The following is a 23,837-nucleotide window of genomic DNA, read 5'->3' on the forward strand; positions in this document are numbered from 1 at the left end:
TGTGGACCAGATGTCCATTCAACTTGTGCTCTTGCTGAATGGCAGATGCCCAAACTTGAGAGGCTCACTACATCGACACCATAGCCCCCTATTTTAGGACTTCATCAGACATGACCTTCTTTTTGTCTCTAGCGCAGCGTCGTGAGCCATTCAACTGGCAAGCGCCCATTTCCTACTTCCCTTGTGCCAAATCCCACTGTTTGAAAAAGCTTTGCGATTCAGGCCTTTGGAACTGCTGGTGAATAATGAGAGAGACGTTGTGCACACCAATGGCTTGAAAATTTAAATGACTTCAACGGAGCTGTCCAATGTGCTGAACCCCGACCCTTTTTCATAGGTTCAGCATCTTGGAGACCCTTTCAATCCAGAAAGGATCGCCTCCCCATTGACATCAGAACCATTGGCTGGTGAATAGGAATCATCCTAAACCTTTGTGGAATGGGATACCTGCCTTCACCTTGGATCGTGAGCTGCTGATACATTTGCAACATACTTTTAGCAGACAACTGTATGACATCTTTTATTCTCACTATTTAATCTATGAGAGTAAACCAGGTGCCACATTTGACAGTAGATGGATTCCAAAGTCCTGCATCCTCTTCTCAGTGTTTGATTTGGGGAATACCTTAGGAAAAAACTTGGACAGGTGCTACTGAAGGGGTTGATGGACTCCTGGAAGAGGGGCCTGGAAGCACAAGCCAACTCCTCAGGTGCCTAAAGGAAAGTGTCTGGATTTAAGCACTTGGAAAAGCCACCAATGTTCTAGAATCGTAGAATTGGAAGAGACCACAAAGACCATCCAGTCCAACCCTCTGCCATATTCTGTAGCTACCTTAGGAAGCGGCATTGTATTGGCCCACACAACAGAGTGAACCTAATGTGTCTCTTAAATCACAACGGAGGCTGTGCCAAAAGGAAGGACATGGTGCAGTCCAGCATCTGCTCTGCTCTGGGAGTGATCATATTCCCTGGATTTACAACAAGAAGAGAACAAGCCCAGGCAATTCAGCCACTTCTTAGTACATTGCTTTTATTACATAATAAACAGGGTCAGATTTATCTCCCTCCTCTACAGGAATGGTGGGGAGGGGAAAGACTGGTGCTAGAGAGAGTTTCTGCTGGCTAGTTTCACATGACTTTCTTCCATGCCTCTGGAAAAAGGGCTTGGATTTGGTTTTGGTTTTGGTCCATGACTGGGCAAAGGAAGAAGCTTTGAATGGGTGAATTGTGCAGCCTTCCCAGATGTTGTTGAAATATGGGTCCCACCATTCATCATAGCCAATGGTAAGGAATGCTGGGAACTAAAGTTCAACCACACATGGAGGGACACATAGGGGTTATACAGACTGCCCTTTTGGAGCAGCATGCAGCCACCCCATTACTGGCCAGATCAATGCCACAGCAACCGAATGCCACGGCACCGATCCAGTCTCCGTAGAGTGCAAAAAGAGGCTACCCCAAGCAGATCTTTTTTGCGCACTAGAAGGGGCACTATAGCCACCCACGTGCAGCATGATGATGCCCCTTTGGCACTGCGTAATTTGGACGCAGTGCCAGAGGTGCGTCATCATGGTGAATGCCGTGTAGACCGGTGTGCACTAAAATGGCACCTTGGTGGCAGGGTCATGGTGTCCAGCATGCGGACGCTGCACTTTTCACTGGTCTGTACAGGGCCATAGTTTCCTCCTCCTGAGCTACAAGGCAGGCTGAACATCCTCAGACTGGCTTCTCCTTTGCAGCAAATGATGGGAAAAGAGCTTTGAGGCCACAGAGGATTAGGACCCAGTGCAACCTTTGATCTCAGCATCCCTCTGCGCCGAGAAATGAAACAATGATGTTGGACTCCTCTTGGACATTTGGACGGCGCTCGGCAATCAATGGAGTTATCCCAGGGAGACAGCATCATTAGCACTCTTAAAAAACACATCACCATGATCCTCCTCCAGAGAGAATGTTAATAAGGGGGCAACATTTTCTTACAGCCAAACAAGATCTTTCTGTCCTTAAAAGGGATCTGGATTAATTTGACCTTATTTGAATCTCTCTTTCTCTCCGTCTCCTTCTCTCCGTCCGCCTTTGAGCACGTGACGAAATCTATATTCTTTACATGAGGTGTCAGGGGAACTTCATAAATATTCCATCAAAGGTAAAGAGAAGGAAAGGGAGACTTCTTGGCCCAATCTGAGGCTGGATGAGCCAAACGCCTCACTTTACACCACGGGGGCACCTCAGGGCTGCTTGCTTTATTTCCAATTTACATCCAGATAAATGGGAGGCAGGACGGGGAAAAAGAAAAAGCAGGATTCAGCTGGAATAATAAACTCTTCCAGAAGGTTTCTAATGTCAATTTTTTATAATTTAAATAAAATACTAATCTTGTTAAGGAAGGTGAATAACGAACTGAACGAAGCAAGCTGAACCTGAGACGAGGCGACGCCAAGAGAGATGCCAATTAGAGAGATTCGTTCTAAAGGGGGGGGGGGAATTAAAGAGAAGACAAGTGGGGGGAAATTGCGATGCCAAAGAAACTAAGGTTCAGTCCAGCCAAGAAAACCAACTTGATTTTTTCCCCACAACCCTAAACATCAATCCTAAGATGAAACGGGGCTGCAATGGGGACATGGTAAGGCTTGTTAAAAATCTAATGATTTTGAGGGTTCTCTTCCATATTTTATCTTCAAAATGCATCATGGCTGTGCTGTTGGAAGTGATGCATTTTGTCATGGAGCATGGACATTTGACATGGGTTTTCGAAAACGCATGAAAGGTACAGTGAACTGTACAAAAACTACAAAACAGTCTCCAAGAGAATGCTACACCAGCATGATAGTGATTTATTCAAGGATACCAGACTTGAAGGCTTTGGGACAAAGACCCACTACTACTGCATTTCAACCAAGTGTGATATTGCAAGGACTAGTTAGCTATGTTAATATTGTCAGTCACTTTTTGAATGTGTGTATCTCACACTCTTTATATAATTACATGATATTTATTTAAGATTACTAGATACTTGGTGGTTATTCTCAACATGTTCACTTTACTCTCTAGCATTATATGCCAAATCTTTTTACATTTAGTATCAAACCCACAGGGTGCCCTTGGGTGAGTCTCAGTCCTGGAAAACCCCATCATAGGCAACTTTAGGATTGCCATTAAGTCGAAAATGACCTGAAGGCAAACAACAGCAATAACAACCATTATCAAGAACCACTTTCCGCGGATTTTACAGGTGTAACTATTAGGTTTCTTGCCATTTTGCATGTAGAAGATTCTATCAGATTTTAACTTGGCTCAATCCAAAAAGCATTGCAAGAAAAAACTAGGACAGGGGCAGGTCAAAGACGTTCCACACAGAAAGATAGAGTTAGCCTTACTTCATTGTGGGTTCCTTCAAGTAAATCAATTTATTCTCTTTATCATAAGCATAAAAGCCAGTATCCATTATTAGCAGTATTTTGGAAAGATGGACTATGTTAAAGGATGATGCTGGCTGGCCTTTGGCTGAATAATGTAGAGTTGGATTTGTCCGCATCTATATTGCAGAAATGATGCAGTCTGACACCACTTTAACTGCCATGGCTCAATGCTATGGGATCCTGGGATTTATAGTCTGTGGTGGCTCCAGAGCTATCTAACAGAGAAGACTAAAGAGCCCACAAAACTACAAATCCCAGAATTTCATAGCTGTGAGCCATGGCAGTTAAAGTGATGCCAAAGTGTATTGTTTCTGCAGTGCAGACGCAGACTTTAACTAGTAAGTGACACTTTCCCCCCCATAAAAAATACTGAATCCCAGCCTCTGCAGTCTATCGCAGTCAAAAAGAACAACACAACTATTTCTTTGAAGAAACTGCCCATGGGAGTCTAATGCATTATTAAAGTCATTCTAACTTTGGAATGCTCTCCAGAAGCCCTGAAGAGATAGGGACACAAACGCATACACACATGCATACACTCTCAGAAAAAAGAAGATACCTTAAACTAAGGAATGCTTAAGTAATATATTCTATCAATGTTGGATTTGTCCTGCAGTCAAACTGAATTTGAGGCAATTCAGCTGGTACTCACACACGCATGGCCAAAATCTTCAAAGTGGTTTTATTCCATGTGAGAATGTGTCATTCCAAATCTAACCTCATAAAAAAGGGCCATAATCTCTCTTGCTTTCCAGTGGAGCTATTTGTACAATAACTGACACTCAGTTTCTGATGCCAGTCCGGCCGTCTTTGAAGAAAATCGCTGTTCCCTGTTCAGCTTTCACAAATGTTAGACACAGTATGAACTATCCCTCAAAGAATATGCCTTGCTTCTAGCTTTGGCATCTCTATGGGAATTGCTGGCCCTTGGGGTTCTTCTCTGCAGAGCAAAACATGCAACAGAAGCATGGCAAAGCAGCTACCATACTGCTTTTCAAGTAACGTTAGGATCATCGAGATTTGCGTTATTACGCATGATTGACAAAGAAACCAAAGAACTATGGGAAGAAGCCAAGGGGAAAACTGAAAAATGACGCTGGCGATGGCCAAAACGAAAGAGAAGAGAAGAAACAATGGATAACAGATGGAACGCTTCAAGCAGTAAAGGAAAGAAGAGACACAAAGGCTGTCATTCTTTGGTCACATCATGACATTAGAAAAGAAATAATGCTAGAGAAGGTAGAGAAGGTAGAAGACCATATGTCAGATGAACAGAGCCAATAAAGGAGGCCCCAAGGCTGAGTTTTGCAGGACCTAAGCAGAGCTATGGAGGACAAGGAGTCTTGAAGATGTCTCATCCACAGGGTCACCATGAATCAGGATCAATGTGATGGCAGTTAACAACAACAACAACAACAGGATTCTCTGCTCCAGTCTTTCCAAGTTCTTCCTTTGGATCCAACTCATGAGAGGTAAACAAAGCAAGGAAGGAAATGAAGGAGTCAACGCAACTTGCCAACTCTCTGTGAAAAGATAAACGATCGCATAGGAGAGGTTAAGGCCCTCTTCATTTTTCTCTAAAGAGATGCAAGGATGCCCTTGGATCCTCTAAGAACGATCCAACAGATCTTATCTCAATAGAGTAGTCTCCATCTGATAACACAGAAACGGCTAATACATTCGCAATTTAATCCCAGGCCACCATCTCATTAGCCACCAACTCTCCCAAATGCAGTCGCTAATTCAATTGCAGATCATCCAAAAAAAAGCTCGCCATTCCTTTTCATTTGGAACGGTTCGGAAGGTCCTTTGCCCGACAAAGATCTGTCCCACCGTGCTCCATTAAAGATCGCATCTTAGCTATTGCATTTTGCTCTTGGTTTAAAGAATGCTAAAGGAAATAAGACCAAGTTGGGGTGGGTTTTTTTACCTCTAATTGATAAAGCGAAAAGTTGAGAGGGTCTATGCAAACCCAGCTGGCCAATTCTCTTAACGGTCTTGTCATAGTTTGGAAGGCAGGCGCATAAAAGATGAGCAAGAAACTAGCGACAGAAACATCAAAAGGGAGTTGAAAAGAGATTTTTAATCAATGGCTACTTTGAGCATTATAGCGGGGAAAGGAAGGCTGGAAATGCCTGCCTTGCGACACAAAGCGCTCTATTACTTTTTGTAGATGCCACTGGCCATTAAATGAGGTTCCAGCTTCTTATGTTTAGTTTAAAGGCTGCCCTTTAGTAGCCACTGAGGGGTAAATACTCCCAGCTCCGATTCATTGGCAATAGCACAGGCAATGTTGCCTTTCTGATTTCACTTTGCTGGCCCATTTATCAAATGAACCTTTCACTTGCCAAATCATGAACATTTTTTGGGCCGTATTTTATTTACATCCACAACTGAAAAACACGTGGGCACTCAGTTTCCCGAAAGGCTGCCGTGTGCAAGATAGAGCAAAGCTTGTTTGCTGCTGGCTCAGAGAAGATGAACTGAACCAATGGATCCAAATTACAAGGAAAAGAGATTCCTACTTCACACTAGGAAGAACCTCTTGACCATAAGAGCTGTATAGAAGCTTTTAAAACATAGGTTGGACGGACAGCTGTCAGGGATGCTCCAACTGTGTTTTTTGCATGGGCAAAAGATTGGAGTAGATAGCCTTCAGAATCCCTTCAATCTCTAAGTTTCTGTGCAGAGGATAGAAACCCTGATAAGCTTTCCAGAAACCGGCAACATCCCCAGAAAATGCAGAATATATGAAGCTGCTTCATACAGCATCATGGCCTTAATCCAGTACATCGTGGCCTTAATTCAGTTGGGTCTTTTGGTCTGAGTGAGAGGGTCTTTCCTGGTTCCCCTATCTAAGAACCATAAAGGGAGAAGCTGTGATGGTGTCCTGCTATCAAACTCAGAGTGCCAAAAGTGCAGTAACCAAAGGAACAAGCCATGCCCAATAACAAACAGTCCAGGGTCAGGAACCATAAATCAAAGCAGAGTCCAAGTAGGAGTAGCAAGAGACTGAGTCTAGACATAGTCCAGGGTCGCAAATCATAAGGTCGTATCTCATAGTAGCCCAGACTAAGAGAGAGAAACCAAGGCGCGTTACAGACCGCCCAGAAGGGGCAGTCTCGCGCTGCTGCCAGTTGCAGCGTCCGGGAACCGCAGCAGCCAAATGGTGCAGTTCCCGGACACTGCAAAAAAGGAGCGCGAAAATCGTGCTCCTTCCTGCACCCCGGAAGAGACGCTGCAAGTGCCGAAGCGTGCACTTGTGGCGTCGTTTCCAGGGCGCGATGTGCGGACGCAGTGCGTCTGCTACATCAAGATGGCAGCGGCCATGTGGATCAGCCGCCGCCATTTCGTATGGACTCAGTCCGTGCTAGGGTTAGGGGCGTCTGGAAGAGATGCCCCTTTCTAACCCTAGCATGGACTGAGTCCGTCCTAGGGTGCCCGTCTGTAACGGGCCCAAGTTTGCTTCCAGAAAACCAAATGGGGAAACACCTCTATTATAAAGCTCACCAACTCAGCTACACGCAACATGCAGACCATATTTCAAGAGTGCTTTTCCCCACTGCATGCACATAGTCCCTCACTTTTACCTATAAGGAAGGGACTGGGTTTATGCCAAATGCCAAAGCCTTCATCTTTCCTGAGGATTTGGAACTTTCTTTCCTAACTCACCCTCCTTTGGAGAATTCCATTGGTTTTCATGGCTGCGGTAGGTCTGTTTTGTCTTCTGAAGCCAAACTCTAAAGGAGGGTGGCATGACAGATTGAATGACTTTATGCATAGTGGAAAATGTCCCTACATGGAACTGTGTCCCTTCCCAATAAACAACTTTTGGCTTGCCAGACACAGCAAAGAGACACACAGCTAATCAGGTCCCTTTTTGAAAGGCTATCAGATGAAGACTATCCTGCAATGATATCAAGGATAATATCCCAGACTGACCATGTGGTGTGCCCTCAGACAGACAATGTATTCAGTCTTAACATTGCTAGTCAGCAATTTGTTTTAAAAACCACCATAGTGCAGGTAAGGGGCAAGAGCAATGTTTAAATTGCGTCGTTTATGCTTTCCTAGGCTGCATTCCCACTTACAAATAAATCGCTTTGTGATCCAGATCGATGGATCGGTTTGGCAGTGGAGCGTGGTTCACACTACATTTGCCCTGATTGCATTTTCTTGCTGCAAAATAAAATAACCCATTTGTGGTTCACATTGACGAATGAATCGGTTCAAAATGGACCCGCTCCAGCCGGCCAAATGGCAAATTTAAATCGATTCATAACTGCATCTGGTGCACACTTGCGTAGAATCAATTTATCCAAAAAGACGCGGAAAAAATCAGCGTCAAAAAGATGTGGGTTAGATGGGTCTAGCGCTTCAGCAATTCAGTTCAAGTGCAAACTAGGACCATTTAAACTGGTTCAAAATGATTCGTGATCTGGTTTAAAAGGTAGTGGGATTGAGGCCCTAGCCTTCTCTACCAATGCTCATTTTAAAAGAGCTGCTTTTTGTTTGCCATAACTCCACATCTACTAAGGAACAGCAGTAGCTCCTGGAAAACTATGGATGTTCAAGCCATGGCTCCTCTGACTAACAGATTCACTTCCTCCGCTTTGCTTCTCCCACTCCACCGAAAATATAAAACAATTACGTTCTCTAAAAATTTCAGAAAAGAATGAGGGAAGCAATGGGCCTATTTAGTCTTTGAAATACGGCTTCCTTTCATATTTCAAAAACTTCAAAGGCTGTTTCTCTAGATATCTACATGTAGCTCCATGCTGTTCCTTTTTCTTCCAAGTACATTTAAATCTTCTGATGTCCTTTTAACATTTAGCAAAGAATGCAGGATACTTTAAACACACCTCTCCCTTTCTCTGCCGATGCGCCGTTAGTATTATTAGCATCCCCCTTTTAACAACACATAAAAAGAAAAAGGACTACTTTTGGACCAATTTACATGGCTAGTTAAGAAGCGGCAGGTATGCAATAATAATCTCACCCTCTTTTTGTATCTTGACAAGTGTCTGCTTGCACAGGATAGAACTGGTCCTGAGGTTCTAAACATGGCTTGAAAACAGGGTCCTTCCAGGACAAATTTGGTTCCTGCTGGTTTCCAACAAATCCTTCTTCTGGGACAAAAATTAGACACAAGGCCACAGCCCAGAATCCTCTACTCTTTGTGAAACCAAAGGCTTTCATGGCTGGCATCCATAGTTTTTTGTGGGTTTTTTGCCATATTCTAGAAGAGTTTCTTCCTGACGTCTGAAGATGCCAAAGCCGCTGGCAAAGTGGCAGGAATAAACTCTTCTAGAACATGGCCACAGAGCCCAAAAACCCCACAAAAAACTATCTTCTGCTCTTTCTTTTTTCAACTGGTGTAAAGTTGATTTATCCAGAGCTTCCCTTGCTAAATCCCATCTGTGAATCCCAGATAATGCAAAGCAAATTGCCTAGCAAGCTGTAAAGACACCCACCCAGAACTTTACGCCATGCAAATCCCAAGAATGCTTTCGTTGCCTAATAGTAATTCCAAGGTTTTTCTTAGTGCTTTGAGTTCTGGGTTACAACTCTGGAGACCAGGGTTTGATTCCCAGGTTGGCCATGGAAATGCACTGGGTGACCCTTGGCAAGCCACATTATCTCAATGGCAAATCCTCTCTGAACAAATCTTGCCAAGTGCCGATCCATGCGCCACTACTTGGATCCATACTGGTTCATATCATAACTCCTACAGGGTCTGAATTGCAAACATTTTGGAAATGACTTGTTATAAAGTGTCAATGTAGTCTTTAAATATATACCATATATATATATATATATATATATATATATATATATATATATAATTTGCCCTTGTGGAAAAATCTACCATTCTTGATGATAATTCTATTTGTCAGCTTCCCAGGAAATTAGATTTTTTAGAACGGTGACCTAAGGTGGATGCTCCTTATCAAAGGTTCTGACATCTTTTCCAGGGTCAGTTTGTTTTTGGTGTTCCTGGAATCTGTATGACTTTCCCTGCCAGAGTGTATCTTCCTTTTTAAAGCTTTTGAAAAGAATTGAACAAGTCAATTATATGATAATTAAGTACCTTTGAAGCAATTCAGCAAATTAGAAATGGCAGATGAGTTCAATAGAACGCATCTGACAAAACTGCTGTACTGTACTTGGTATATAAAATAAGGAAGATAAGAATTCTGGTTGAACTCTGGCTGTAACTGTAGGCGCGCCTACACTGTAGAAATAATCAGTTTGACACCACTTTAATGGCCATGGCTCCATCCTACAGAATCCTAGGATTTGATGTTTATTGAGGCACCAACACTCTTGGGCAGAGAAAGCTCAAGACCTTTTAAAACTGCAAACCCCAAGATTTCATAGGATGGAGCAATAGCTCTAAGTGGCATCAAACTGCACCTGGTGGCGCAGTGGTTCAATGCCTGTACTGCAGCCATTCACTCAAAACCACAAGGTTGCGAGTTCAAGACCAGCAAAAGGGCCCAAGCTCGACTCAGGCTTGCATCCTTCCGAGGAGGGAGCTAAAATGAGTACCCAGACTGTTGGGGGCAAATTAGCTTACTTGTTAATTAGCTTACTTGCTGTTCACCGCTATGATCTTTGGAATAGCAGTATATAAATAAAACAAATTATTATTAATTATTATTATTTCTACAGCGTAAACACACCCTGAATTGCCTGGTTTTAAGTCTTTTTTCATTGTAGGCATTATACATTTGCTAACAAAGCCTCTGACAGCAAAATGGGTTTGTTTGTTTTTTACAAAATCTTTTCACATTTATTTTTACACTTGAGTCTCCCTTATCCTAAATGCTTGGGTCCAGAGATGTTTGGGATTTTGGAATATTTGCAAGCACACAATGAGATATCTTGGAAATGGACCCAAATCTAAATACAAAATTCATGTATCTGTTGTGTGTACTAAGTGTGGACTAAGCTAGGACATTGGGAAACTAGGAACCTGAACAGACAGGCCAAAATAAAGCTGCTTTGGGTCACTTTGGAAGTATGCTGTTTAAATGCTGCATGCATCTTAAGAGGCCAGAAGCCACGCCAAAGCCACACTCCAGTCCTAAAGACTGGAGCACAGCTTTGGCACACTTCTGGCCTCTTAAGATGCATGTGTTATTTAAACAGCATACCTCCAAAATGACCCAAAGCAGCTGTAGTTTGGCCTGTCTGTTCAGGCTTCAGGTTTCAAAACCTAACTCAGCTAGAAAAATATGGTCCCATGCCTTTTTGTTGTGTGCTTTCAAGTCCTTTCCAACTTATGATGACCTGAAGGCAAACCTATCACGGGGTCGTCTTGGTTGTTTCTTCGGGGACAGCTGATGTTGCCTTCCTCTGAGGCTGAGAGTGTGTGACTTGCCCAAGGTCCCCCATTGGGTTTCATGGCCGAGATGGGAACTGAACCCTGGTCTCCAGAGTCGTAGCCCAATGCTCAAACCACTATGCCACAATGCCAAGCGGGGATGAAGAGTGGTTTGCAACATCTCTCCTATGATAAGGTAGAATAACCATCTCACACCTCAGTTGTGCGGCTGTGCATTCTCCGCGCAAGGGAGGTACCCATGGCAAGCTTGTCGGATGGCCAGGACCATTGATGGTTCCCTACTGCTCTGTCATTGGAAAGTGACAAAGAAAAAGCAGGGAATCCTGGAGGAATGGATCCCCATAGGGAGTGATATCTTTGAGCCTTTGATACATTTAATTTTTTACCTTTGTGACACAACAGTCATCCTCTAAGGAACGGTAGCTAGCTGCGCCTTTACAAATGGCTTGCAACTCGGAAAGGTTTAAGCCTTTCTTTCTAGAGTTCTTAGGTGCACCAAAGCCTCTTTTTAGAATCATCACAGATTCTTTTTTTCTGGAGCACTGAAAAGAGACTGTCCTATTCCTGTTTGTAAGGCTTAACTACCACTTTTACCATTTTTTAATTTTAATAACCCCCAACAGAGCTCAAATAAAGAAGGTACGAAAGCCAATCTCATAAGCTCCGAGTCGCGTCCCATCCACTTTGATGATGAGCAGAAAAATTCATTTTCGGTGCCGTCATTAATGTGATGGAAAGCGACAGAGCCTAAGTAGGTTTAAAAGGATGTACGAGGGCCGTCTTCATTAGAGGTTTAAAATGATGGGAATCCATGAGTGGTCAAATGGTACTCATAGTATTTATCCACCTGGGTCTTTTATTTCCACACTATAGCTACTTGAAAAGGGAGTAAAAGTCCATTCTGAGGTCTGAAAGGAGAGAAAATAATCTGCGTGGTGGGTTTTTCCCCCTCTTGAAGTAGCCTCCATCACCCTGCAGTTTATTAACACTAATAAATCAGTCAATCCCGAGAGATGCTACAGGATCTAATTAACAGCAATTGAACACAGGAGCCGAATGGTGACAAGCTGAATCACTCTGCAAGTTACTAGGATAACTAATCTGTCGAGAAAATTGAATGCAAACAGAGGTCGGTTGTGAATTCTGCCACCTGGGGAAGCCTAGTCCTCATCCCACTACCTGTTAAACTGGATCGCAAATCGATTTGAAACGGTTCAAACGACCCTGGTTCCCACTTAATCCAAATCGCTGAAGCGATTGCAATAGGGGAGGCCAGGCTCCAGACCCGTTTAACCCACCTCTTTTTTTCAGCTGATTTTTTTCCCACTTCATTTTCGATATATCGATTCTGCACAAGTGTGAACCACAAGCGGATTGGAATCAATTCAAATTTTGAAAATTTCTGGAACCGAATCATTTTGAATTGATTCATTCGTGAATGGGAACTACAAGTGGGTTATTTTGATGGCAGAAACTGACAGAAAATGCAATCAGGGCAAGTGCAGAGTAATCCATGATCTGATGTCAAATTGATCCATCGATTCAGATCGTGCACCGATTTATCTGTAAGTGGGAATGAGGCCCTAGAGGCACTATTGGTGCCCAACAAAATGCATCTTTAGATGCAGACATGGCACAAGAGCAGGACTTTAGCTCTTTGATGCTGTGTTTCAGCAGCACTATCTATCCATCCATCCATCCATCCATCCATCCATCCATCCATCCATCCATCTATACCACGAAGAAAGCATTTCAGTTGCTGTGCCCTGGATGGAAACTTCATCTTAGGAGAACCCCAAAGGATAGCATTGAGTAGCATGTCTAATATTATGTGTTTCATCAGGAGGGGAAGACCTCTGAGCCCTGCCTGGCTTTGAAGAACCCTTTTAAAATATCTTGTAAATGCTGCTGTTAACGGCTGGTATTGAAGTTTTGATCGCGTATCCGTGTATTTCATTTTCATTAGTAAATAAGAGAAACTCTGACGTTGGCGGATAGATTATAGAAAGAACTCTCTTAAATAATTATATCCCTTGACCATACTGTTATGATCCGGGTGGATCTGTTATAGATTGTCCTTCCTGCCCAAGCTTCCCTTTATTCGTCTAACAATTCACTGCAGGATCAACAATTCAGGTTAATTGGAAGCTGTTACCTTGGAACAAGGCAGGCTTTAAAAGCTGTTTTGGCTCCAGCGTCAAATGGGTTATATTGCATTTTTATGAAAAGTGAGAGAATATTTAGTCTACGCTTCACTAGATGGAAGAGGTTCGTGGGCCACTGTCATGCAGATGACTTCGCTCACCTACTTCAAGAGCTTGGAAAAATGACTTTTTTGGACCACTGTGGGCTAAAAGATTGGATGCAGCCAATATTTCATTTGTAGTTGGTTGTGGCACCAGAGCCTCTCTGACGGAGAAGGCTAAAGGTCTCACAAAACTACAGTTCTCAGGATTCCATAGCATGCAGCCATGGCAGTTAAAGCTGTGTCAAAATGCATTGTTTCTGCTGTGCAGATGGAGCCACAGTCTACCTGAAACAACTAAGGAGGAAGCTGATGCTTTTACAGAGCTTGGACCATTTGGCTCAATGGAAATCTGTATTTTCTCCATGCTTAATAAATTCTTTGGAACTTCATCTATTCCCCTAAATTCCATCCCTTGCGGGACTCATTTAGCTCAGGAAGCAGAAACTCCTCTCCTTTTGCCAGGTCCGACCAATCAGCTACATTTCATGCTATTTGCACAGGCTCAGTGTAAAATCCCCATGTGCCGCCAAAGCTTTGCAGATTGATTTCTAAGGCACTCAACAGTTGTGGCCCAATATGCTTGAAAGATCTCTCCTCCTTTCGTTTCCATATGTTCTCGGTTGCTACTGAGAGAGTGCCGCTTTTGCCAGACGATGATGCAGCCTTTGCTAAACCTGTCAGAATACACATTTTAATATATTATCCATCCCCACAACTTGCACAACTTGCATTCCAGCTACTCAGACCATCTCAAGGTTTAAACCAAATAAATCTTCATTTTCCTTTCAATGAATAACTTCAAGTGAGCCAGAGTCTGGCCACACCAATAAGATCCAAACAGAAACCAGGTCCCCATAGAACAGCTTTTGGAATATATTCAGAATTGCACGATTCAACGGACTAAACACTGTTTTTACAACTGGAATATTTACTGGAGCTGGAGATTTAAACCCCGTGTAGCCAACATGGGACATGAACATCATCATGTACATCAGTGATTCCCAAACTTCGATGCTCCCATCAGCTCCCTGACCTCTGGTCAGGCTGGCTAGGGCTTCCGAAATTGAAATCCAAAATACTTGGAGGACCAAAGTTTGGGAACTGCTGATGTACATCATTACATGATATATATTGCCTTTAATACATATTACAAGATATTACATTACCTTTACCTGATGTACACCATCACAACATGGATCATGTACATCATCATCTTCTCCTCCTCTTCCTCCTGACCATTATACGGTCCTATATTTCCCCAATATATTACAGAGTTTTTTCAAAACTGATTTAAGAGAGAACTCATGAATAAAAGCACACAAACAACAAACACAGAGAGATCATTATGCACTCATGAGATCATGCAAACAGTGACCTTGCAGCAGAATATCTATCCAGTAAGTCTCAAAAACTCATCAGATCAGACAAGGACAAGCATTTTTTTAAAAAATGGTGGGAAAAAGCTTTGTGAACTATTTTGCCTTCTCTTTCGGACAGCTCTGGCACTATCACAAACTACAGATTCCAAAGGATGGACCCATGGCACTAAAAGTGGCATCAAACTGCATTAATTCTGCAGTGAGGATTCAGAATTAAAGTACCACCTGAGCAGGTGACCGGAGATCTTCTAAGGATGAAGGAAGAACTTTCAAGATGAGGCTACTACAAATGGAGAAGGTCCTTCTCCTATTTACCACTTGCCTGATTCAAGACTTCAAAATATGGCCATTTCAGAGCAAAAATAATTTGATCATCAAGGCCAATGTTCCTTTAACAACTTTTTAGAATAAGATTTAAGAGAGGGCATCATGGTGTAGTGGTTTGAGTGTTGTTAAACTCTGGAGACCAGGGTTTGAATCCCAGCTCTGCCATGGAAAACCATTGGATGGCTTTGGACAGGTCACATACTCTCAGCCTCAGGGGGAGGCAACAACAAACCATCTTTGAAGAAATCTTGCCAAGAAAACCCTATGATAGGTTTGCCTTAGAGTTGCCATAAGTTGTAAAGGACTTGAAGACAACAACAACCATTCCAAATTTCCCATTGGTCAGTTAACTAAATCCTACACTAAAACTGCTAAAACGCCAAGACCGATAAAGCCACTTTAAAAAGAGGAAGATGAAGAAGGAAAGTTGCCCAAGACACAATATCCATTTACAAAGGAGGCTAATGAAATGCCGCATAGAGCAGAGTGCCGAAAAGCAGCAAATAGCATTAAGAGCAGCCGTAATGTTTTAATATCGAAAGGGAGCCATAAAGTTCCTCTCTGCGGAATAACGGAGCACTTGATCCTTTAAATCTTGCCGCTCACGTTCTCGATAAAAGCTCGCGACCATTCATCTCACACGTGTGGCCCTGAACATTTGAATTATACATGGCCATGTCTGCATCAATTAGAATCGGGGAGGAAAAGAAATCATAATTTCTCAAGAAGTTGCCAAAGTCAATGTTAATTTCTGAGTGAAAAAACAAGAGCTTGGAAAGCTGCCTTTGCAAAAAAGGAATTTGTTCCAGCTGCGGCGGTTGCAAAGTTATTGTCGTTTCCTGTTGCGATGCTATAAAAGTAACTTGTTCCATCAGTTATCACAACTTGGTTGCTTTTTAAAGAAAGCTTAGCATTGATAAGAAAACAAAAATACCTAGAATATACTCACTAAAATGGGAGCATAAAACTTAGGGCGGGAGGAATGCTGTCAAAATGCCTCTAAAAAAACCTTATAAATGCCTTTACACAATAGCTTTTAAAGGCGGCCAGCGATTGCCATTACTCTTTACACCAACAGAATAAAACCATTCCCATTTGCGACTTTTGTTTCTGAAATGTTTTTGCTGTAACCTTCATATTAAACGATATCTCACAATAGCTAAGGTGTTCCACAACCCAGCAAACAAATCTATCATGTATAGTTAGGAAGAAAGTCAATGTTTCCCAACATGGCAAAAACCAAACCGGCCTTCAAAATAAAACAAAGGAGTCCTTTTAACCGGAAGCCCCATTGTATAAAACAGCGATACCTTTATTGGACAACCAAAATGCACAAAATTCAATCAGGTGCTACAAGAACTCTTTAGATACTGATTTTACAGACTCACACAGCTGTGTTTTTGGGAAATACATGTTGCAAAGCTTTCAAAGCGCCACCGGTTTCTTCTTCAGGCAAAGGTGTTATAAAACATATAGGAGGAAAGGAAAAATGTTAGAATCAGAGGCCCACATTTTGCCATGATGTTGTTATTTATTTGTCTATCTGGATGTATATCCTGCCTTTCTCCCGAAATAGGATTCAGTTTTTAAGATGGTATGAAGGGATATCTATGCATCCTTTTGGCCATGTGAGTTCTGGGAGACGACTTATTCCCGCTACCTTTTAAATCGGATCGCAAATCGGTTTGAAACAGTTTAAATGACCACGGTTCACACAGAAGTGATTCGGAGAGGGGGGCCAGACCCATTTAATCCGCATCTTTTTGACATGTCTTTTTGGATAAATCAATTCTGTGCAAGTATGAACCAGATGCGGATCGGAATCGATTTAAATTTGCGTCAGCTGGCTGGAGTGAGTCCATTTTGAATCAATTCATTCATGAATGTGAACCACAAGTGGGTTATTTTATTTAATTTCGCAGCAAGAAAATGCGATCGGGGCAAATGTAGTGCGAATCACGCTCCACTGCCGAACCGATCCATCAATTCGAATCGCAAGGCGATTTATTCGTAAGTGGGAATGCGGCCATAGAGCCTTAAAGTTCAGGAAATAAAATTTAAACTCCATTAGCATTACCAAAGTCTCTTTCTTTGAGATCTAGGTTGTTTCTGTCCTTTGCAAGGCTACCCGCCCTCGTAATAGGCAGATAACATTTTGCATTTGGAAAACCTTTAGGTGCTGTTTAGGTTAAACACGCCAAACGCAGTCCCAAATGAAGAAAGTTTTACCATCGTTGGAGGTAGAAACCTCAAAGAGTTAGTCCCAGTCCCTTAGTTCTTTCTATAGCATTCCAGTGTTGCAGTTATATCCTAGAATCCAGAAAACATAGCTAGAGGCAGGCCATATTGCAAAGTATAAATAACATCCAAACTCCACAAAATGGTGATCCCTTTGTTGGGCCAACAAAAATGCACAAAATACATGATGCATTATTTCAAAGCCCTGCCGGCTTCTGTGCTTTTGAGTTGCCCCAATAAAGGGATCTGTTTTGTGGATTTTGGATGTCATTGTACTTTGCTGTATGGTCAAACATGGCTACCCTTGGATATGTTTCCTCCATTGCATCAAGTTTCCCCTGCCCTGTATTAAAAAGTACTCCACCAAACTGATCAATTAGCTAAAAGTGCAGAAGATAAATTTGACTCTTAAATCTATTTATCTATTTTGCGCTTGTGGCGCAAAGTATTTTGCGCAGCGGCAGATACGGGGCTTAACTAGCCTTGTGTTTGTTCCCATCTTGGGACAGCAGCTCTGTGACAATCCCTTTTTTAAAAAAACACACACACAACTACACAATCCCAACACGGGTGTCATCTTTCCCTTTTTTCCCCAAATGACATCTTGTCGCAGCCACGTCCGCAATTGTCACAGTTATCAAGGCCTCCGGAGACAACAATGTCAAAGCAATAAAGAAAAAAAATTCTTTGTGGCTTAATTTGTGTCAATCGATTTCCTATTTTTAATTAATAATTCTAATTATGATGCGGCAAATTTCCCCCAACAGACCCGACCACTTTAATCAGAGCTCATTGATCGCGAACTGCGGAGCGATCCCAGCGTTCCTGACACCCATCGATTTCCTGTTGGGAAGAGAACAAAACAATAACGGGGCTGACACCCGGGGCAGTCCTTGGCGCCGGCAAAAGGCGATGCTCCAAACCGGCGCACCCGACCTTAACAAATAAAAAGCCAAGGCATTGTCGGTGGCTTTGGCACTTCCCAAATTGAATCCGGCAGACTTGTTCTAATACAAATTAGGAAGCGCTCGCAATAAGACTCGGCTGTAGAGGGAGCAAAGACACACTGAAAAACAGACTAAGGAAAGCATGTGCATCCTATTTTCAAAAGCAGATTACAGTCCAGATCCAAAGAACATCACTATTCACTCCAAAGTACCCAAGGAGGCCTTGTGTTTCTGCAACAGCTGAATGGCAGATTGCTTTGGAAACCAATGGGACATTTCAAAGTCGGTTTGTTATGGGGTTGAGAACCAGTGTGGCACAGTGGTTTGGGCACTGGACTGTGACCCTGGAGAGCAAGGTTCGTATTCTGACTCAGCCATAAAAACCGCTGGGTGATCTTGAGCAAGGTACATGCTCTCAGCCTCAAGGAAAGGCAATGGAAAACCTCTTTTGAATAAAGCTTGCCAAGAAAACGCCATGATAGGTTTGCCTTAGGGTCGCTGCCATACGTCTGAAATGACTTGAAGGCACATGACAACAACAAAAGGGAATCTGGTATCCAAATATCCATCATCATCATCATCATCATCATCATCTATTACTTTTTTAGTAACTAATAACGTAATAACTCTGGGTGAGCCACATACTCTCAGCCCCAGAAAACTCCATGATAGGGTCACCTTATGGTCACCATAAGTCATAAAAGACTTGAAGGTAGACAGCAAAACAAGTCAATGTGCGCGTCATGTCAAATCACAGCCAGAGAGAGCATTTGGTGCAATTATTGCTTCTGGCCCAACTTAGTTCTAGGCAAACACTCTGCTCCATGGGCAAGTCGACAACTGCTGCCGCACTGCAGAATTAACACAATTTGACACCGCTTCAACTGTCATGGCTTCAGCCTATGGAATCCTGGGATTTTGAAGTTTCTTGTGGCACCAGAAGTCTCTGACAGAGGATGGCTAAAAATCTCACAAAACTACAAATCCCAGAATCCCGGGCAATGAGCCACAGCAGCTAAATTGGTGTCAAACTGCATTAATTCTGCAGTGTAGATGCAGCTCTTGTGTAGCGGTGCCACAAAGTAGAACAATCCCATCTCCTAGCTTTTGTAACCCTTGCAAAACTCTGCAAGCATCTAGAAACTGCCAGAACGACCCAAAATTTCCTGCCTTTCATTACAAATGTACTAGTTTGCTAATATTTCCTAACTGAACCTATCACGCAGTAGCACAACCAATGCCTGGAGATGGCTGTTATGTGACAATTCTAATTCTCGAAGGCTTATTAGGCGCAGTCCTGCCTTTGTTTACTAAACTGTGTCAATAACATAAAGAATGCAGGGCTGTGTTCCTTGGCTTTCTATGTGTTGCTCCACTAATGAAAATCCTGAAGCAGTCAGCTGAGAGGTAATGACAATAATGGATATTCCTCCCTCGCCAAACTTCTTGCAAGACATTCTCACTGGAAGAATCACGCTTTGTAAGAGCAAAAAAGAGATAAAGGCTCCCACCCATCCAGCCCCAGAGAGAGAGAGAGAGAGAGAGAGAGAGAGAACGCATCCATTTTTTATTCTAATGAGAAAGATTCCCAGTGGCAGAAATGAGTATTTTCTGAAGGGCAAAGTAGACTGCAATTGGATACAAACCATATCTGTTTAAGCAAAATGGCATTATAATCGGAGCCGCTCACACCGCCGATATAAAAACCCACCGTGAAAAATAAGGGAGGTAAAACCAGGTAATAACGATCATGCATCATTACGTAATACGGCAAAATAGCATTTACATTTTAATTGCACGAAATGCATTTCAGTAACTCAAACAATAACTCATCTTCGGGCTGTGTACCTACACAAGCAATATTCAATATTGTTAAATACCTGTTTAAACAGATGATGGGTAATAATATGGGAGCCGCGTGGTTTGAACATTTGGATTACGACTCAGGGAAGACCAGGGTTTGAATCCCTGCTTGACCATGGAAACCTAGTGGGTGACTTTGGGTAAGTCACACACTCTCAGCCTCAAGGGAAGGCAATTGCAAATCGCCTCTGAACAAATCTTGCCAAGAAAACCCCATGACAGGTTTGCAATAAGTCGGCAACAACTTGAAGGTGCACAGCAACAAGGTAATATATTAAAGCTTTTGCAAGACTGGTTTAATAATGACTATTCATTCCAGTCACTCAAATAGAAGGCCAGGAGGAAAGCGAGGAGAGCTGGGCAGGCATAAACAGACTTTGTAAAAGTCTTTATTAATGGAGGTAAGCCATTACAACCGGACATGTAAGGGAACTTAAGTGTGTGCAAAACACCAAGATGACAGCCTTCGTATCAAAGATTTGCTTCTTGTTGCATCCCTTCAAGATGTTTCCAACTTGTGGCGACTGCAAGACAGACTTACCACAGGGTTTTCCTGGCAAAATTAAGTGCTACATCAGTGGTGTCATTCGGGTCAATGTCACCCAGTGGGGCCATGGTGTCTCTCTCTCTCTCTCTCTCTCTCTCTCTCACACACACACACACACACACACACACACACACACACACACACCAAATCTACCTCCAGGTCACAGATCTGCAATATATTTCATCTTTCCCCCCCATAGCTCTCCCTCAGCCCTCATGTGCGTTAGGTGTCTTCAATTGCAACTGACTAAAATTACAATCCTTGTTGCACCTACATGCAGAAACATAAACAGGTGGGCCCGGTCTATGTCTACCTATTTCCTTTGACCCGGGAAGACCCATTCTACCCCAGTCTCAGTGGGCCTGGTCTATCTCCCACCATTGATCTGTTGAGTGTCTCCTTCTGGTTGACATTCTGGTGTTATCCCAGTGCCTTCCACACTCCCGCACCTCTCTTGCGACGCCACCATGCTACATGTACAGTGGGCTCTTAGTATCTGCAGGCTTGCCATCCATTTAAGTATCTGCAGACAACAGTTGTTTTCAGTGGGTACGTATCCATGCAGCATACGTGCCGCCATTCACAACAGTGGGACTCAAGCTCCTGTGTTTTCCTTTATCTACGCAAAGGTCCCAAATGGATCCCTCATGGATACAAAGAACAGATATGCAATGGTTGCATATGTTTACCCACAGATTGGAGGAACAGGCAAAGCAGAAAGTCCTGAAGTACTGTGGACCCTTGAGGTTTGTTCTAAGGCCTCCTATGGATACCAAAATCCATGGATGCTAATGTTCCATGATATACAACGATGCAGTATAATAGTGTCCCTTATACAAAATGGCAAAATCAAGCTTTGCTTTTTTGGATTTTTTTTTTTGGGGGGGGGGTAGGGAGATGCTTTCATGCCATGGATGGCTGACTCCATAGATGCAGGATCTGTGGATACAGAGGACCGACTGTACACATGAGGCTCAGGGGTCACGAAATGTCCTAAGGCCAATTGACACGTGCTGCCCCTTCCAGTTATCAACCGCACACCAAAAACTGTACTTTCTTGGCACGGCTGCTCTCTTCCGCTTTATTTCCCTCTAACAGCAAAGGGCAAGAGTGTAGAAAACAGTTTCTGTTCATTATGATCTGGAATGAATAGCCATATAAATTCTTAATTGCTATACCTAAGGGGGGAAGGCAGAGCTCTCTTGCTCATTTAGTGAGAATAAGAGCCTGGGTGCCGCACAACAGCATCCGTTACCTTCTCTCCCCAGATAAAGGATGATGTGCCGCCAGAATGGGAAAACACGCTCACTCACCCCCTAACTAATGCACTTTCCAAAAAACTGATCAGTCAATAAGGCTTGAAGAAGCCATTACGAGGATATGAGGTCTCCAGAGTGGACCGTAACCCACAGCAATGACTCTGTTATGGCTGAAACTCTACTGTAGGACAAGGGAGTTTTGCCGAAACGGCCCATTCGCCACATGCATGCGACGTTGGGATCCTTCGCACAAGACATGTCACATCGAAGAGTTCTCTCTGACATCAAATCCACTCCAGCACAAAAAATAATAATAATCAAGGCGCACACAGATTATAGACTCATTTGTCCGTGAGGTTATTTCAATCAATGGACCGTCAGAGAGAGTCATGCCATAACAATCTTGTGACAGGCGCTGTGAGTTCCAGGGCTGGCATTTGACAAGGTCAGTCAGTGGGAACCATTACTTTTTTTTACCGGGGAGATTGATCTTGCCATAAATACAACAAAATTACATTTTAGCTCAGATGTCTCCCAAAAGGCAGGCAAGAGAGAGGAACAACAAACCGTACAAACCAACCATGTATTTCCCTGATCAGAGAAGTCCACATATATCCCATTAAGAGGCAGCATGTGCTGAAATGGCAAAGTGATGCCCGCCAGCTGTTGTTGGACTATAACTTCCAGCACTCCTTACCACTGGTTTTGCTGGCTATGGATGAAAGGAGTAGGAACTCAGGAACTGCACTTGTCTAATTCTTCCATTCCAGGTTGGATGGATAGGTGGGTGGATAGGTGGATAGTTAGGTGGATAGATAGGTGAATAGGTGGATAGATAGATAGATAGATAGATAGATAGATAGATAGATAGATAGATAGATAGATAGACAGACAGACAGACAGACAGACAGACAGACAGACAGACAGACAGACAGACAGATATCTCCTGGGCATATCTGGCAAGGGGTCAGAAGCCTTCTAAAAGGAATGCTCACCAAGCTCTATGGACTCAGCATGAAAAGGAGGAAAAGGACAGCATTCCAGATGGATAGACTTCCATCAAGAAACCCATGCTTCCTTGCAAACCCTTGAACTGTTCTTGACTATAACTTCCAGCACTCCCTACTATTGGCATCAACCTCTGGGGAAATGCAATTTTCCAACTCCTGCATTCCAGGATGGATAGATACATAGATCCATAAATCCACAGAGTCAGCATGCAAGGGAGGAAAAGGACTGCACTCCAGATGGATCAGCTCCATCAAGGAAGCCATGCTTGCCCTGAGTTTGCAAGACCTGAGCAGGACTGTTGATAAGAGGGTTAACTTGGAGGTCTCCCATTCATAGGGTCACCATACGTCAAAGTTGACTCGACGGCAGTTAGCAACAACTGCAGATACACATAGAGTCCCTCCCTTCCCAAATCTCAGAGTAGAAAATATAGTGCCGGGTGATTTGCAGTTCTCCGTGACAGGCCTCTCATGTCCCCGTTAATAGAACAGCTCTTTCCAATTAAGCCGGCTACGGTTATAGCAGATGGCTTTTTAGAATGTGAAAAGTCCATAAACCAAGGCCATTTAGAGCTACTTCCCTGCTAAAAAATTCTCATGCTTTTTATGGGCATGACTAAGGTTTTCCTCCCTCCGCCACCCCCCCCCCCCCCCGCTTTTTGGCTCTTTGTTCGTTCTTTTTAAAAATTGAATTTAATATTTGCGAGAAAGATTGACAACACTAGAAACTGGAAGCCTTTCATCATTCTTATAAGTGGCTCAGGCATTATTAATGGAAATGTTTCATATGGTTATGGGCTGAAATTAAAAGCTCCCGTAAAGACAGATGGGGAGTTGGGTCTCCCAAACTCTTGCATCCAAGGAGGCAAATAACGCAACGCTCGCCCATCCAAGACACACCTTTACAGAGTTTTACATTTGCAACAATATTTTTTATATTCCTGTGCATCAGGATCCCTAGATTCTCAGTAGCAAAAAAATAAAAATAAAATAAACCTCCAAAAAACAAAAAAAATTCTTCCAGTTATTAGTTCACAGTTGGGAATCTTCATAAGATGTTGTTGGACTGCAACTCCCAGCAGTGACGAAGCCTGCTGGGAACTGCAGTCCAACAATATCTGGAAGGATTGAACAATATCTGGAAGGATTCCCTTCCTTATATTAGAAGCTTAGCATGGAGTGGTGGTTTGACAGTTGGACTATGGAGACCAGGGTTCGAATCCTGGCTTGGCCTTGAAAACCTTGGGCA

General features: G+C 43.0%; 1 protein-coding gene across 7 annotated transcripts in view; it reads right to left on the reverse strand.

Moving 5' to 3' along the window:
• The window catches only part of LOC149307480 (multiple epidermal growth factor-like domains protein 11), a 282,125-nt gene that overhangs the window by 91,776 nt on the left and 166,512 nt on the right, over positions 1 to 23,837 (reverse strand). The gene's annotated exons all lie outside the window — the stretch shown is intronic.

The sequence above is a fragment of the Sceloporus occidentalis genome, unplaced genomic scaffold (genome assembly GCF_023333645.1).
Source record: "Sceloporus occidentalis isolate IW3139 unplaced genomic scaffold, rSceOcc1.0.p SCAF_9, whole genome shotgun sequence".
Lineage (NCBI taxonomy): Eukaryota > Metazoa > Chordata > Lepidosauria > Squamata > Phrynosomatidae > Sceloporus > Sceloporus occidentalis.